The following is a 16,109-nucleotide window of genomic DNA, read 5'->3' as shown; positions in this document are numbered from 1 at the left end:
CATTCATCCAGTTTGTGACAGTAGTTGTAGCATCTTTTAGACTTTTACACTTTAATTACCGCTGTTGCGCCCCCCCTTATATGTGGGGGGGCGCAACTTCCAACAGGAGTCATTTGGGGGGGCTCTTGGGAAAAAAGGTTGGGAACCCCTGCTTTAGCCACCTTCTCACTTGTTTATCACTCCACCAACACCTGCTCCCGCTCACCTCCTCTGTCTGAGACCCGACTGGCAGTCTCTCTACATGTGGACTAAAGTTCAATCTACTGTTAATCTTCCTTTTTGACAAGAAGCAGACTGAGCCGGGGGGGAAAGCAGTTGTTAATTAATCCAATGGGAATGTTTACTGTTTCTTGTGGAATGCCTCAGAACCCACAGTGCAGCATTAATGGCTCCAATCCAAATCGGCTTAAAGGACATTTAACATAACAACTTGTATTAAAGGAAGAAAAAGTTTTGCGGGTAGGACTTTAAAAGCTATATTTACAATTAAAACAATATTGCAGTTACAGGGTACTTTTCCATCCACTTGTTGTTGCACATTGACACAATTGACATGAGGACACATCTGTAAACACTATTCTCTGCTCTGGAATCAGACTGCACTTTAAGTTGGTAAACCACTGCTGAAATGTGCCTTCATTGCACATCTGTGCGAACATATAAAAGCAGAGTGTATTTTTCAAACTCAATGGGACTATCATGAGAGCCAGTAAAGTTGAATAATTGGAGACATGGGTTTAAGTGTAGAGAATGTGTGTTCCTAACAGAAGTTGTGAACATAAAAATTGAGGAATACAAATACTGGTGGGACCTATCATGGAAAAAATAAACATGATTTTGTTGAGCATATTTAGGTTCCTGCGATTCTGTTTCCATTTTTGAAACCATTTGGATTATTCTGAAAGCCCTTAGGTTGTAAACAACGGTTTTAGTACAAACAAAGCTTGAAAACCATGCAGTGTTCAGTTTTTCAAAAGGTTTTGTAGGATATTTGCAACAACAAGAGGAAGATGTAAGCGTGGAGTGGAGATGGGAGGTTTTTATGGGAGGTTTTTACTGGACATTGCTGACATTATTGTCAATGGCACCTTATTATTCTGCTTGGATAATTCAATGAAATCATGACTTAATTGTTTTAAATCTATCACAGTTTAGCCTAATTAGCAAACAGTTCCCATCTTGTTAGCAGTCAACATTGCAATTATATGAAATTATGAAAGTACATGTCACTACACCTAACGCATGGGTACAACACTTGGGTTGTGCAATGAATTTCGTAATGTCTAGAGGTGTAAAGACTTTCATTTATCCTTGACTAATGCACCTTTCATAAATCGTAATGAAAGGGACACTTGGGATGTTTTATCTATCTATTCATTGTTCTCAGTACGCGCATATCATTTAAGTAGTTGCCTAGCATTTAGAAGATGGTGATGGTACCCTGGACTGAAATAAACTGAACTCACAGAAGCCACGAAAGGCAACTAAAAGGAGCTCATTTATTAAATGAAAGATGGCAAGAACTTTCCTTTTGATGAGCTGCTCATCTACTTTTTCTCAACCTCCTTCAAAAAAACGTATTTACTTATAAGTGAAGCTGGAGGAAAATTTGAGTTTCTCCCAAAAATCCAACCACAGTCTTCATAAAATCCTGCATGTGTGAGGATTCCAAGAGTTACCCGGCACAAATGGAAAAATGAATGCTCTTTTCTGCAGATGCATCAGCTGTTGACGCCCAGTAACTAAAAACAAGTCTGCCAAGTTATTAAAGACTATTTCTATCTTTGACTTCATGTGATGATGAAAAGCACCACATGCCTGTGATGTTTTCAGGGCATGCACCTTCCTGTTTCTTTTTTAATTCTGCAGGAGACGTATAGTAATCATGTGCAGTAGCGTTTCACACCTAGTTAACAGTCAGTTTCATCTCTAACTGCGCTGAGCCTCCTGCCAGATAGGGATGTGTGCACGGATTGACTGTTAGCCTACGACTGCCAAGAAAAACGTGTGAATTAACAAAACGTGGGCTATTACGGAGTCTGCTGGCTTACTGCTGCTCCGCTGCGGCTTCGGGTTGGCCTGATGGAAACAGTTTTATGAAGGCTACTCCAGGGCATCCCAGTGGATCCATAAAATTAACTTGGCTTGCGGATTTTCAACTTTATCTTCTCCCTGCTACATTATACATGTGACTCTACAATAATGAAGGCTTGGACACATTCTCCAGGCTTAACAGACGGGCAGGCAGGTTCATTCTCCAAATTAAGGGTGAGCATAAAGAGCGCTCCTTTTTAATACGGAGGATTAATTGCGCAGCGTCTTTAATTTCTTCAGGTTGCCAATATGTTCCACCTCTCTCTCGCGGAAGCATCAGTTGCACTGTCATTTGACTGTGAGGTTTAGCATAAATCACAATAATACATCTGTGCTGTTTAGTATGCTCTGGAAGTCAATTGCAGCAAAAAAGAAGCATTTTAATCTACCTGCTTGGCCACGTTGTGATGAATGGAGTGAGGGGGAGAAACGTTCTAACTACAACAGCACATCCATCTTGCAAAGTGTAAAAATCTCGCCAAAGGTTCGTTCTGGCAGTGGCTGCCTGCACAGATATGAAACTCCAGCTCCAAATTAACTTGGCAGGGATAATCCCACAAAGTGATAGCTGCAGCGATGAAAATAACATTTGTACAAATTCCTTGTGACCCGAGGCCAGGTCGGAGTGTGTCTCCTCGCTCCCAAAGAGCCTGAAAAATGCCAACAGCCCTGCAGGTCCGTCTGACGCCTCAGCTGGACATTTTGAGGCTGTCTGGTAAACGGAACCCGATGTTGACCTTTGAACTCAGACTGACATGCAGCTAGGTGACAAGTGCATGCAAGTTTTTTGTTGTTTACCAGTCTGAGATAGTTAAGAGCTGCATCTTGCTGTGGTTGAATTAGCCCTGGAGGCAACTGTGCTTACAATCACCATATACGTTCTTTCACATTACTTGGAGGATTGTGTAGAAATTGAACCTGTCTGCAGTTCAGTGATGAGATGTAATCATGAGGAACAATCTAAGTGGTTTATAGGTCATTATAAAAAACACAGTAAGTGTTAGCGAGAAATGACTGTGGCATTGTAAGGTTTCACGGTTGCTCATTTAAAGGAAGCAGCCGGAGGTAATTGGAGAATTAGCACATCTCTCCTCGGCACTGTTGTTCAGATCCCCACAGGTCTGTGTGGAGGCCCATTAGAGTGACATCTGGAAGACAGATACTGTCTATACACTCACAGGAACACACACTAATGCTGGCTCTTTTTGCTAACCTAAGGGATTCCATGGCAGTACCTGAAAGCATCATGATGTAGTGGCAGTGTGCATATAGATTTTAGAAATAATGTGTGTTACACCAGAATTATTGTTTTTCAATTGAATTTCTCTCTGGAAATCTCTCTGCAGAATGTCAAAAAGGAAACAAATCAGTATTCTGGACGTATGCATGTAACTCAGGAGGACAGTAACCTAATTATAAGAGCCTTTTCTGAGCTGCCACTTCTAAAACTACTTGGTTAAGGTTAAGGACAAATAAACATTATGGTTGAAAGAAACTGATGTTCGCTGTTGGAGACGTGATGTGAACATTTCACTTTTTACGGCCGACCGTCTAGCAGAAAACGCCTTTTGGGCATATGGGGACATCCAATCCAGGTGTAAATCTGCTTTAACTAGGGGTTTTCAAAGGCTGACACATTAAGATTTAGAGTTATAACTCTGAGGAGGAGTATACACTTTGACACAAATTGCAGTGCTTGGGTGCCAAGGTTTTGAAAGTACTTTAATTTCCCTTCACCTCAAGCACAGTGTTTACCTTTAAAGCCAGCCAGAGAATAAATGCAGATATTCTTCGAGAAAATGTACTGAATGTCCATAGGAATAAACCTTAACTAATATTGTACGTCATTATTTATCAGTTTTAATGATTAAAATGAAGACATTTTATTTGTATTTAAAATGCAGGAATATTTACATAATTGTGAAAATGTGTGTTTTCTCTGCATAAGTAATTGTATCCACTCACCCCACACTGTCTCATAAATCAAAGTAGCAACAAAAGGGGGCAGTTGTCAGGCGCCAGACTCCATCCATACAGCACAACTGGTCCGGGTACAGATGGTGAGGGAAATAAAAGCCAGTTTATTTTCCCATGCGTCATTAATACAAGCAATGACCCCAGAACCTGGCAGCGGCACACAGCAACTCTGGGACGTCAGACATACCTTCTCAGCACCTCCAAGCCTAACTGCAGAAAGGTGTCCTACAGATATGTCAATAACAAGTCACACGCATGTGAACAACCTCCTGCTTTTTGAAAACATGTTGAGTTCTCACCTCATGTGTTGCTATAGTAGAGCTTCATATACTGTACAGTGATAATGATCTCACTTCCTTTTTAACTCTGACTTACATAGAGGTGAGTCCCCAGGAAGTGCGTAGGCGTTGAAGTAAATGTTTTTTTGGAAGATGTAAAAGTTCTGTGTCTTCACGTGAAGCTTTTTAGCCCAGAAATAGTTTTTTACTGTTGATTTACATTGGGAAAGATATGTCCGTAAATCAGAGTTAAAAAAAAATGTTCAGCTGATATCTTGCCAGTACAAACACTTGAATAGCCCTCATTCAAATCATCAGGACCCTAAGAGTTGTGAATAGCGCTAATAGCCAAGAGACAGTCGAGTGCTACGTGACGGTATGCGGGGTTTTAACGAAAAGCAACATAACACTTGTACATGTGGTGCCCATGGATGCAGAAGATCGGCAAAGGTTTTTCTTTCAGGTTGGCTTCATGGGCCACTGAGCAATTTGTATAGGAATGAACGGAGATCTGCTTCCAACACTATATCCAATTATCTTAATACATCCATGCATAAAGACAAATTACAGGTCATATATCACTATGGGGGCGGAAATATAGCAAGTTTGCATCTGAAAAACCAACGTGTCCATAAAGCGTGTGCGGTTACATGTTAATGTGGGACATTTTTTAAAGGAATATATATATTCTGACTTGTAAAAGTCTCAAGTACTGTAGTTAATGACAGTAAGACCAGTGAAAATTACACTTAAAAAGTGTAACCCTTACAGGCTATGACAAGATTTAAGCATGCAAGATCCTGCCAGGCTTCATCCATGTTTACTAGAGCCAATAACACCCGAGAAAAAAACCCTTCCACGCAAGACGTTCACAGATTAATATCCGTCAGCATGTTGGCTTAATCACCGGAAGCTCATCCATCACGGTGACAAATAGCCTCGGACCGCTGCTTCAATCAGACGGCATCTTCTGGAGTGGTCGTTGCTCTACAGCCACATAAATCCTGCCGCTGATCCACTACTCTCATCAGGAATACATAACATAACTTCATTGGAGGATCCATCCATCACTGGGCTCCTGCATGCACCATTCTTTTCAAAGTCCAACTCCTGCGACTCAGTCAGATACTGTCTCCCAGTACAGATCATTCAGAATAAAACTGGAGCCCGCTGTCATTTGGCTGCCAGCTCACAAACACAGCAGTCTGTCTATGAAACATTTATGCAACAAAGGGGTTACTGGTGACAGGAGTGGAGCCAGAGACAGAATCTTAAAGGCTGACATGTTTTGATCAGCCGCTGAACAGCAGGACTGGACTTAAATAGAGACACAAAACAAAACAGCATCTGACAGTCGGTGGTTTGTTTATGTTGATGCAAAAACTCAATCTGCATACTGATGAGAAATATGTATGCATCCATTATAATTTCAGGATGTGCTGTGTTCAGTTTGTTAACTATTTAATGCTATAGCTCTTATAATTGGGGGACGAACCAACGATGCTGAAGAGAAGTTTTCGTTTTATTTTTTATTTAATCATTTAGTCTGTGGAATTTCAAGAACTAATGAAAAATGGTCCACAATTTCCCAAAGCCCAAGGTGACCTCTTTGAATGATTGTTTTGCTCGACCAATTATTCAATTTATAATGATACATAAAGTTAAAGAAAATTGCAAATGATCACAATCGATCCAATAAATGGTTTGCCATTTTGGTTGAAAAAGTTAATTGGTTATCAGAAACATTTTACAATTACTTTCTGATCCACTAAGCACATTATTGAATATATAAGGTTATTTATGTTCTTTTTTTAATGAGAAAAGGCCAACTCTGGTCAAGCAAAAGCTTCAATCCATAAGAACATTGCAGACTGTCTGAAGGGCAGTCAGCTGACCCTGTTGTGTGTTACTGTTGCACACCGATGAACACTTGACACTAACCTTCCTGCAGCAGTGACTGTAATAACCCTTAAAAGAGAGGTCAAATGCTTCATTTGAGAATCACAGAGTGCTGTTTCAGGCTCTCAGGCTGCGTGTATCCGACAGAAGGGGAGAAAAAAAGGTGTCTGAGTTATAAGAGCAGGGCCAGAATGTGTGAGTCACTGGGAAAACGTGTGAGCGCAGGGCATCTGAAGGGCTGTTCAGACGTGAGACAGTGAGGCTTTAGGACGGTCGGTTGCCCAGTCTGGTGCAAAATGTCCCACAAAAGCCTGACAAAAGACAAAGTGGAGCAAGAGAAGGTTGGCAGGATGTCAGGCAGCAAAGTGTTCTGAGTTCTAGTGTCTTTTTATGAATCATAACACAGCCGGGGCTTTGACAAAATATGCATCTATTTCCAAATAAGCATCTTTTCTCTGATTTATTAGTAGTGTTAAATACTGTAGAGCGCTCCACTTTTTAGAAAATGAAATCTGTGCAAACAAACAGGAGCACCAGCGTGTTAAATCTGTGCAACGTTAAATGCATGATGGCAGAACAATTCACATGAAAGTCTTCAATTGGACCCCACATGTCTCAGCTAATAAAAGCCGCTCCGCTGCACAAACATTCACTGCGCATGTTGAGCAAATTACACAAAGGCACAATACTGTGACAACATGAGGCAGTCAACTAATGCCGGCCAATTCCCGGAAGCACCCCACACACACACACACACACACACACACACACACACACACACACACACACACACACGCACAAATGACAGCTTTGAAGTATCACTTCTGGACTGAAACTAATGCAGTCTGCCCTTCTAGATTGGTCCAAACAGGATGCATTATCACTGTCAGTGTCTAATGACCTCTGTACATCTGAAAAGGGCAACAGCTCTGCATGTTTTCCGCCACATTCTTCTCAGTTCACATGATGAAGTGCTTTCTGATTGAATTCTGTGAGATTCCCTCAGCCCTTTCAATTGAATTGACTTCCCCTTCCCAATAACAAAGGCATTCCCTCTTTGTCTGTGTTGCCATAATTAAGAGTGTACAGCTGGTCTCTTTCTGAAAGAAGAATCACTGGTATTTCTAATGAAAACCAAAGATGCAACATTCATCCTTGACATGTCTGTTTGAAAGGCTGTAACATCTTGCTTTTTCATATTTAATAGACGAGTTATGACATACATATTCATTGTCTCTTCTTGCATGCTCTTTATCATGTTGCACAAAGCCCTGCTTCACATGCAGATTTGTCATTGATGGCAGCGTGATTCATCGTTTATTTACTTTAAATTCCTTTTTGAATGAATACTTCATCAGCGCCGATACAGACACGGAAGTTAACGCTGCATCTAAATCAAGAACGATCAGCTGGAGATAACGCAGCTCGACTTATCTTGGACGGAGTAATTCAGTCACTAAACAGACGGAAATCTGCGGGGGGAGAGATGCAATGAGCTCAAACAAAACAGAGAGCCTGCTGGAGGCCACGCACACTCCAGTGTACACCCAGTGCTGGCATTTAAATCATTCTAATCATCCATCCCACTCACGGTGTAATAATATATCGCAGCGAGAAAGAGAATCCCCCACGACATTTACGACGCCTACATCGCAGCTTCCCACTCAGACTCTGTCAACTTGTAAGCAAACTGTTACACACACACACACACACACACACACACACACACACTGTGTATCCCATGTTCACATAGTAGGTAATGCATCATAATGACATGTGTGCTTTAAAGAGCCAAGTGCTATTTAGGGCTGCAAGTAATGTCATATTAAATTATTAGTTTAGTCTGTAAAAATCCAAAGAATAAATAAAAAATGCCCATTAAATGCCAAACCTCGAAATGATCTGATTGTGTGTCTCATTTAAAGTCTGAAAAATCCTAAATATTCAGTTTACAGTGATTTGGATAGGCACATTGTGACAATTTCAGACCCAAATAATAGAAATGTCCTTAATAAACGACCCAGCCTCTTTAATAGTTGATCACATTTCTCTAATCTATTTACCCCCTCAGCATCACTGCCTCTTGTCAACTAATTTTCATCCCATTAGCCTCTGATTTAGTTTAGTTTAGTCTGAACACTTTCTGTATAAAACTGTTATGTCCTGGCAAGCAGCTTTACGTGCACAAGGCTCAAGTACAGTAATTAACACGCTCTGTGTTACTCTGCACATTAACTCCTTCAACTTGGAAGTAATGAGGGGAAGAAGGAAGAGGTTAAGGTGATGTGATGCACCCCGAGGGCATGTCTTAACCATTAACCCAAACTCATCAGCCCTCACATGAATCCACTTTATAACCACGTGCTGTATAGATGTTCCCAGCATGTCCTGAGATGCATTTCAATGAGTCTGGCAGAGATCTGTTAACTGTTTATAAATGTCAATTAAGGATGTTGTGGTGTGAGATGAGGGAAGCTTAATGAGCAGGTGATGGCTCCTCAGATCCTGAACACACTTCATCACATGTAATGATCTGAATGAGAACTATAAGATGAATCTGCTTCAGGCACCTGAAACTGGTTTAAAAAAAAAAAGGGGAACAATTCGTCTCTTTTACGCACGGTGATCCATCTGGCCAGCGTTCCCAAGCCATCCCACATTTGCCTCCGGGCAGTCTGTGGTCTGCTGGGTGTCTCAGGTACAGGACAAAGGGAAGAGAGGACCACTCCGTCCCTCCTGAGGCTTCCCCTGCTCCCATTGGTCAGCGGGAGATCCTTTTGTTTTGGCTCTCACGGTAACAACGCATCTCATTAATGGAAGCCTCACTATTCCTGATAGAACATGTGAGAACATGTGTTTTTTTGTAGAATAAAATAACTCCCGTTGCAACAGTTCGTGACTGTGATTTGATGTTTCCGATTGTAATTGATAAATCTGCCTAATTATCTTTCTGGACATGCTGTTAACTCAAGGAGCAGCTCCTTCTTCCACTTTAAACCGAGTCCACTCCCGAGTCAGATTAGAATACATAGTGACCCATTCATTCTCTACGGCCAGCGGGCGCCTGTCCGCTGAAAGGAGCCCGTTATATTGGCGATGTCTCAGTCTTTACAGGGCACCCACAGTCAAATCCCCCAAAAACTTTTCCATTTCTGCACACACAGTCTGTACACCGAGGGCACGAACTTCCTCGGAACTGATGGAGACAATAACAAGAACTACAGATGCATTGATGAGATGCAAAACACACATGGCTAAACATCGTGGAGAAATTATACTGTGTGAAATAAATAAAACCCTACCATTAGTTTTCTTCTTTACGCGACCACCCGGATCAAACAACTTCTCATTGCCGGCTCGTATATTTCCATTCCGGTCACCGGTCACGGGATTAATGGCATTTTGTAAATCCGTGTAATTATTATTTGTCTTCCCCTCCGCTGGCGGTTACATGTGAACAAGTTGTAGACTCTGCGCGCTGTGACAGCCTCTCTTTCTCTTCTGCTTCTCTCTCAAGCTCCCGATATGGACGGTGGGAGTCAGCTTCTCTCTGTCTCTCTCGCTCTCTCTCTCTATCTGTCTATCTCTCTCTCTGTCTCCCTCTCTCTGTCTCTGTCTCTCTAATGGTGGGGAGGTGAGGGGCAGCAAAAGGGGGAGGGAGCAGGGGTCCCTTACTAAAGAGCAACATCAGACTATCATTTATTTACAAGCAGGAAATACACCTCTACTAGAAATTAATTGGAATAAATAACACATTTTAAAGGGTCACTTCACCTGAATTTCAAAAAGCACATTTGTTTTACTTACTCTAAGTTTTGGTTTTCTTTCCCCATTCAGATTTCACCCCAATATTATTACTTTAATTGGCATTTCCTATGCATGAGCTCAAACAGTGCTCATTGTGGTTCTCAGTATTTAAAGGTTGCATGAAAAAAAACTTGAAAGACTTCCCAGTGGCTTGTTGTAGTATCTGCAGTATTCCCGGTTGGATTCCTGCCATGGAGCTTTGTTGCATGTCATATCACTAATTAAAAATAGATAAGTAAATCAACATTAACAACCACAAACAGTGTCCCATCATTATGTAGTCCTGGCTGAAAGTAAGCTACTTGATCAAATCATAATTTACTTTACTACTTCCTTTCCATATACACACTTTATGTTTGGAGCCAGATTATATACTATATTGATACCAACTCACATAACCTCACAAATAACACATAGAGAAATAGAGAAAGGCATGGCATGATATACATGTATTAAAAGGTAATTTTAATACCCAGTTTTTACAGTGGCTTATTCAGTGTTACCATTGTTTCTTGAGAGAACGGTTACGATTCGATTTTGATGAAAATGTTACTTTATTAACCTCTATGATTTTTCTTATTGTCAATAAATCCAATGAAAAGGCAAACATAATAGTGTGTTTTACGTTGTGTTTGATCTCTTTGAAGGATTTGTTGAAAACACATATATTGTATAAGGGTATGCCAACCTTACCCTTGAATGGTATTCGTCAAAGACCATCGCACTACACATTTTTCATTGATATCATTTTGTTGAGGCAGAAACGGTGGTGGATGGATGTGAATAATACAGAAATAGGGTAAATATGGCTTTTTTAATGATTGGGAACTGGCCCTTTAAGCTCATTGAGATCTGCAATCAACAGACAACAGATCTGTGTAGTCACTAAATAAATACAAAAACACTATAAACCTAATCGTTTCTTTTGGACCATCTTTGTATTGTTGTGGTGCTGGCTCCTAATAGGGTGTATAGTGGGGGGAGGGGGCCGCAGCCACCAAGACAGCAGCTGCTCACCCGTTGGTTATTCAGACCATTAAGGCAAAGAAAGATTTATAGGAGGCCACATTATGTCTTTATGTTTGTTAGGTTTCCTTTGCTCTACTTAAGCTCTGTGGTGAGTACGGTCTACAGTATGACTGCTAGAGCTCAATTAAAAAAATAACAAGGTTTCTGCCCCCGAGACAAAGAAATATAACAGAAAGCAGTGCAATTACCTGGAAAAACAAAGGCCAATAATTTCACATTCATATGAGAATGTGTGTGTTTATCTGCAGCTGGCAGGCTGGAGTCCAACAGGGACATGGGTGCATTTGGACCAGAGATGTGGGGGGTGATGATTCATCGTGACGCATCCGGATAGATTCAGCCGTTTGACCGCGGCGATGACACATGTGGCCGCAAACTCTCTCTGCGTGAGGTGGATCCTAAAAGCACGCTCAGCTGGGGAAATATTTGTTCCCCTATCATGTTTCGGGACCACCGCCACGGGTCGGTTGCTGCTGGCGCTGAGTCAATTATCATTATCATCATAAGAGTCATCACAAACATCATCATGGCTACCATTAAGCCTTCAGGTGATATCATTCAAAGACTCCAACATTTATTATTGCCAGGATATGCCCTTCCCTTTATTGCAATAAACAAATTCCCCAAGGGGAGGTTATAGATTTTCAAGAATTTCATCTCCTCAAAATGAGTTTTTATTTTTGACTGCCTGCTGTATATCCCACTGGAGGATGGTCTCAAGCTTAAGTTGGTTTGTAAGTATTTATCTTTGAAGCTTCTGATGGTAAACACCACACTTATGATGATGGTGATGAAGCACAATGATTTTCTCTTCTATGAGTCACAATTCCTGCAGTGTCCCCCACGTCTGCAGTCAGACATGCCTCTCAGCAACGGCTAGCCTCAGTCTCTATTAAAGCCCGGTGGAAATTACTGGAAAGGAAACAAATGCAAGAAAAATTCCCTGTTCTTGTTTGTTTTGTCTCGAACAACATTTGTTTTTTGGATGTCATCACACATTAGGAATATGACATGAGGAAATATGTGAGTGCGAATGTGTGCTTGCTCCTGAGGCCTTTGTTCACCTACAAGCCGATTCCACAACAAATAATTACACAATATTAGCACCATAACCTCAGCTAATTCAGTTTGGACGTGACATTCAGTTGCTTGAATCAGTGCACACATTCTAATATTTCTTTCTCAAAATCGGCAGATCAAAGTGCTAACATTTGGCAGTAACCATGACGTTTTTAATTCCCTTATGCATTATTGTAACTAGCAATTTAGTGCACAGTTTGGTGACCAGTAAATCCAATTCATAGTGTGGCAGTTTTCCACCAATCTACTGGGTTTTGAAGCGTCCAAATTTGATCAAAGAACCACAGAATAATCTAGGAAGTTTGGTTTTGTCAGGTTTCATATGTCTTTTGAAAAAGAGGCCACTAATGATTAAATTGAAAAGCTTTTACTTTGTAGTTGAGTCAAGACTTTGTAGTGACGGTCTGATTCCCTGTAATAAACTCATTTGTGCCCATGAGAGAAACAGCTATACCTCGTTTTGGGATATTTCAGTTTCTATCCGACCTGAATTGAGACGAGGAAGCATGAGGCATCCATCCTGATTTTAAATTACGAGAAAGAAACTAGCCCACAGTGTCTTAGCAGAGTGAGACTCCCCATGGCTCCTTAGTTGGGAAGTAAGAACTGCACACCACTGGCAGCTTGTCTCTTCGAGTGTGTTGTGTCTCCATAATGGAAAGTGTTTACAATGTTGCAAAGAACAGTCAAATGAGATTAGAAACCATTTATTTTACACATGCTTTAGTGAAGGGGGTGGAAAAGATGTCAGATCAAATCACAGTGTGGATTTCTAAGGGAAGAGTCAATGCTGACCTCATGTTTGAATGATTCACAGATTCCATTGAATGCAGTATGTTTCCGATAGTTTTGGTCCTCGAAAAAAGGGATGAGATGTCTTTATTTTGTCCTCTGTGTGTTTGTTGCTGTCTGGTTTAACTCCCAGGAGCAGCTGCTGCCATGTGGTTCTTTCCAGCCAGAGTATTACTCATCTCTTTCATTCCGTGTTGAGAATGTCAAGGCTGAGCGCTGATTACAGCCTGACCCTAATCATATTTGGAAAAGCTATTCGGCACCAATATAAGAGCCGAAGAAAGATGGTGCAACACAATTTCAGATAGATACAATTATTTATTCTTCGTTAACTGCTAACATATGAACTCAGAGGAGCGGCTTGTTACTACATGAGAAAAGCTGGTCCAGCTTAAAAGCCAGCCCACCCATTGTTGTTATCTGATGAAGTGTACATTATATGTGTTATATACGATTTCAAAATGCATTTCCATAACCCAACATTGCCGATTTCTATTTGTATTACATATTGTATTCTATTCCATTGCAATGTAAATACTGTTATATTTATATTTTACTATATGTTATATTATTTTTATATTTTTTCAAGTTCTCTATCTGTGTTTTAATTGTTGTTCTACTTTTATGTATGCACCACGACAGTCAAATTCCTCGTAAGTGTAAACCTGGTAATAAACCTGTATCTGATTCTGATTCTGAACATAAGATCGTCAGTGTAATACAGTGCCTAAGTGTAGGAATACAGAAGTGATAGCGTTGAGAAAATGTAGTGCCAATGCGCTGGGCTTTTGTTTTAGGTGGCTAATACGTATTTTGCTGCTGTGCTGTTACTCCTGTTTGTTTCTCCAAACTCACTGCTCCCAGTTTGTGTTTGGGAGGCAGACACCCTCACCACATTTCTAAGCAGACCTAATTCTTTCCCTTTTTGACAAAGCTTATAGTTAGGGCTGGCTTGCCTTCAACCAGCCCTAAGTTAAGCTGCTGGAGGCTTGGACTTTTTACCTTTCATCTTTCACCTAGGTTACATACTGGCATAGCACCCACACATCTCCAATCAAACTGTTGGTGTTCAAGTTGCATTGTTTGTAATATAGCCTTGAAGACTTGTGCCTGGCATAAAAAATACAATCTCTCTAGTTCTGCTTATTTTTTCTCTATCAATTTTGATTGCTTCAATGAAGCTGTCTAATGTGAGTCTAACAATGTTATATGGGAGCAATGCAAAATCAATTGAGCACTCATTTAACCAAAAGTTATTTTGTTTGCTCAACCTAAACAAATGTGAGACTCAGTCATGCACAAGATGCACCCCCACCCTCTCCCTATGACTTTAACACAGTACAACGATATAGCAAGTTCTATTGGAATATGCTTATGTGTTAAACAAAACATTCAAAATATATGTTGCAGAACGAATTACCATATTAAGAGACAATAATTGTGAAATGGTTGTCTTTATGTAGGTTTTGTTTTTCCATGCAACATACGATAACTAACAGGATGCTTTTTCAGCGTTTTAAAGTGAGAGTTTTTCAATGTTATCAACCCTTTTGGGTTAATTTGATACAAAAATCCACAAATCTTGAGTATGGAAGTTTTCACTTTATGACATTTTCAACTCGAGTGGAAGACACATGACGTTAGCAACTCATCATTTTTTCAAGTGTGGTTCGATACGGACTAACATCATGTAAATAAATAATGCAAAATCCCCCTATGGCTTGACATAGAGCGGGCTACATTTACCTCCATCAGTGACGGGTTTTCTTTGACTACAAGAGGTGTCTCCTTCTTCAGATGACGGAAGCTGATCTGCGTCCTGAGCCCAGATCAAAAGGGGAAACATTATTATAAGTGTTAATCTGCTGTAATCTCTTGAAGATATTTTACTCAACAGTCAGAGGGAGACATCAGCACCTGGCCCCACAGAGAACAATGCTGCCTCAGCATTTCAGCAAACAGGGACTTTCGATCGAAGCTGCCACACTTCATCGTCTTTGTCATTCCTCTCTGCTCTTTTTCACATCAGTGGATGAATGGAAAAATTGAAAGTTTCTGTTGCAATACTCAATAGAACGAATAAACCGCGTCACACGTCGAGTAAGCTGAGCTCTCAAAGAGTCATCAGAGGAGAAACTGGAGAGTTTTTTTCCCCCTTGAAATACACTTTTGATTTATGAGGGCCTGCTTGTGTTTGTAGCTGTTTCTTATGGAAAAGCTTTTTCTTGAAGAGGTCCTGTCTCTGGAGAAAGCCAATAGAGTTCGATCCTGGACAGGATGCTATACATCAGTGTGCTAGGCAGGGTCACCCCCCATTTTCCCATAGCAGTACACATATGACAGTTTCACATACATGTATATCTCCTTAAGGGTGCAACACAATATCATGTAACAACAGGACATTTACAAATAATGCATGCATGCAGGCTGAAAGAAAAACACAGGTTCAAAGACAACTGGTGGATTCATGTATTAGTTGATTAAAAGCTTCTTTGCAAATAAATTGGAGATTTTCAGTAATTTTTTAAAACATTTTCTAGCAATTCTTCAACTTTTTTCTTTGGATTCTGCTTTTCCAAACGTTGGACAAAACAACAATATTAAAGGTGTTGCCTCATAAATTGTGAAACACTTTCTTTGAAAGATTTCATTATGCAACATTAATCAAGAAAATATGTTTTAGATTTATTGAAAGTAAAACATAATCCTTAGATACAGCCCTAGATGACAGAATATTAACAAAACAGTTCAAATTGATTACTAGTTTATATTCAAGATGTAAACCTAATTTTCACCATTTGCTCAGCTCAATGTCAACAAGGGAATTGGAATTCTATTAACTTTATCAAACACAAATGCTAACTATGTGTTGGTTATAGCACCTCAAATGTGAATGAAATATCTTTGGGGTTGAAACATTTGAAGAATTCGTGAAGAAATCGTGATTACACTAAATGATAAATCCCATAGTTGCAATATTAATCGCAAGTAAGTGCATCCTTTTTCAATGTCTCGTACACACCTTCACCCCTACTGTATACATCTTCAGCTTTTATTGTGCTTCATAATGAAGAAGTGAAGAGGCTTTGTTGTTAAAGCACTGCACAGAAACCCAAGGCCCCCCCACTCAATAATGTATCAATACAGACTAAT

General features: G+C 40.3%; 2 protein-coding genes across 2 annotated transcripts in view; one reads left to right on the top strand and one right to left on the bottom strand.

Moving 5' to 3' along the window:
• Positions 1–9,764, bottom strand: part of LOC104942010 (carbohydrate sulfotransferase 15) — a 37,993-nt gene extending 28,229 nt beyond the window's left edge. The window contains exon 1 of the mRNA XM_010767195.1: positions 9,551–9,764. The gene's annotated coding sequence lies outside the window, so the exon portion shown is untranslated. The remainder of the gene's footprint in view (positions 1–9,550) is intronic.
• Positions 1–16,109, top strand: part of lhpp (phospholysine phosphohistidine inorganic pyrophosphate phosphatase) — a 92,396-nt gene that overhangs the window by 30,664 nt on the left and 45,623 nt on the right. The gene's annotated exons all lie outside the window — the stretch shown is intronic.

The sequence above is a fragment of the Notothenia coriiceps genome, unplaced genomic scaffold (assembly GCF_000735185.1).
Source record: "Notothenia coriiceps isolate Sejong01 unplaced genomic scaffold, NC01 NC01_scaffold00004100, whole genome shotgun sequence".
In the NCBI taxonomy this organism is placed as follows: domain Eukaryota; kingdom Metazoa; phylum Chordata; class Actinopteri; order Perciformes; family Nototheniidae; genus Notothenia; species Notothenia coriiceps.
Note: the sequence above shows the minus strand (reverse complement) of the source record. Positions and strands in the feature narration are given on the sequence as shown.